Source organism: Dipodomys merriami, unplaced genomic scaffold (assembly GCF_024711535.1).
Source record: "Dipodomys merriami isolate MVZ:Mamm:240054 unplaced genomic scaffold, mDipMer1.0.p SCAF_659, whole genome shotgun sequence".
Classification (NCBI taxonomy): Eukaryota; Metazoa; Chordata; class Mammalia; order Rodentia; family Heteromyidae; genus Dipodomys; species Dipodomys merriami.
In genome coordinates, this window is record NW_027206245.1 from 233,012 (window position 1) to 235,280 (window position 2,269).

The 2,269-nt window shown below is 31.9% G+C and overlaps 1 pseudogene; it reads right to left on the minus strand.

Annotated features, from left to right (window-relative positions):
* Positions 1–216: 216 nt before the first annotated feature.
* LOC138815686 (U6 spliceosomal RNA) lies at positions 217–314 on the minus strand (annotated as a pseudogene).
* Positions 315–2,269: the final 1,955 nt, after the last annotated feature.

Sequence of the window (2,269 nt, forward strand, 5' to 3'; positions counted from 1 at the left end):
ACTAGGTCCTTATAGTATATTTCTTTGGAATAAAATGACAATGTTGTCTAATTTTAAAGTTTTATAATGATTATGCTATGTAAAGGCCTTTCTAAGGTGAAGATTTAATACACTGATGTCAAACTTTTATTTATATGAATTACATGTATTGTTACACTTGTAATTTTGTAATCAATTTTTTAATAATTGTTTTTCATTTCTTGCATCTGAAGAATGAAAAATCTGGAATAATTCACAGATTTTCATATCATCTTTGCAATTGCCATGTTAATCTCTGTATTGGTGTAATTTGGGTACATGTGCTGCTGAAGCATGTAATGTCCTCTAAATTTAGGTAGTTAATGATGCAATATTTATACAGGATTATATCCTTGGGTGCCTGTTTGTAACAAGGAAACCTTATTGTTCCTAACAATGCTACTGATCTTATTTCCCTAAAATTCTGTGTATAATGGAAAATAATTATATTGTTCAGTTTGTAATTTTTTTGTCAATGACTATTTTAAATTTTTTCATTTTAGTTTAATCATACATTGAAGCATTTTTAGCTAGGTCCAAAGGGGATGGCTTTTTCAAGTACTTATTTATTCAACTGAGTTTGCTCTGTGTAGCTAACGGATTCAAAGTAAGCCTTGCTTAAGAGCTACTTCTAAACTTCTGCAGCTGAAATTTTCCCAAATGCGGTCTCATTGGCACAAATGTCTACCTGACACTTTACCCTTCTTCCATGTAGGATCAGACCAACCAGAATATCTTACCCTGATTGCGTAAATTGTCTTACTTGAACAAAATAAATCTTAGTTCCAAGGAATCATAGAAAAATGAATATTTCAGACAGAACTTTTCAGATTGGACGGTTTTTATCAAAATATAATTGTTTATCATACCTACCATTTCAAAAGTAGCTAAAGCCAAGAAGGTGAAAAAATTGTTCATATGCATGATTACCTAATGTCCTGGCCTATCTACCTTCCAACCAGGCAGGAACTTAGACTACTGCCTTTCTATCACCAAATATTTTCATAGCTCCAGGAAAAGTCCATATGTTTCTCCTTGTTATTAGGCCTTAAATTGGTAATGTTTCCCCTCGCCTCCAGTCTGTAAATCTACAAAAGGTAAAGGTTTAAGTGTAACTCTATCAAACACTGAGGTAGAGATAATGGAAAAATACTTTAAATCAGAGTTGCTTTTGATACCCTAACCAAAACAGAACAATGCAAAACATGTGCCGTTTTATTATATTATATATAGTTATATATTTTATATTTATATGTGCTGATTTTATATTTCACACAGTGAAACTTACTAGAATCAATTGATAATTTGACAAATAAAGTGATATTTATTTATTCCAATAAATAGAATTGGAATATAAATAATTAGGTTTAGAATATATATTAGAATATAAAAAGTATCAATGCAATGTCTTCGGTATACACTTGCGATACCTTCTAATTGCTCATGGTCTTCTGAATTCACATTGTTAAAAAATCAATGTTGTTTTCCTCTAATCTATAAGAGATTTTAGTCTGATGCTCTGTTTATTGTTTTAACTCACTGGTCCCAAACTGTTTTTCTACATATTTCTGATGCATTCTTATATATTATACTCCAATTGTCCTAATACGATATCTAAAAGACATTATTCTTCTATAGACCCATGGGTCCTAATATCTTATGGCTTAGTTACCTGAATCATCAGATAACAGGGGCAAGACTTCTCAACTAGGCTTATGCAACATGCCAGCAGACAGTAACTGAAAATCCATCTCAATTTCTCATTTCTTATATTTCAGGGCTCCAATTCCTTGAGAAACAAGAATTAGCAGCAAGCAATTGTGTAATGTAAGGCAACTTAAAATGAAAGATGAAGTCTCAAAATGGAGAGAAATTACTGTATTTCAAACTGAATTTACAGATGACCAGCCCATATGAGTGAACAAGATCAGAAAGTGTCACAAGATTATTTTTAATACCCCTCCCCTAATGACTAACGTAGTATTTCAGTCCAGCATTAGTCGGCCCAAAAAATAGTTCCTGGAAGGATAGATCCGTGATTGATCTACCATGGTCAGGAAAACGACTTAGAGGTTAAATGTAATTCAGCAAAACATTAATTGAGAAGATCGTTTGTGCTTCAAAACACTGGTACTTTAGTACAACTTGGTTCTCTTGTATAAAAATGTTGTCATTCTCAAACCAACCTACATTTAATCTCCTGAAAGTGTATTCCTTTTCAAATAAACTTTTTGAAATCACACTTACCAAA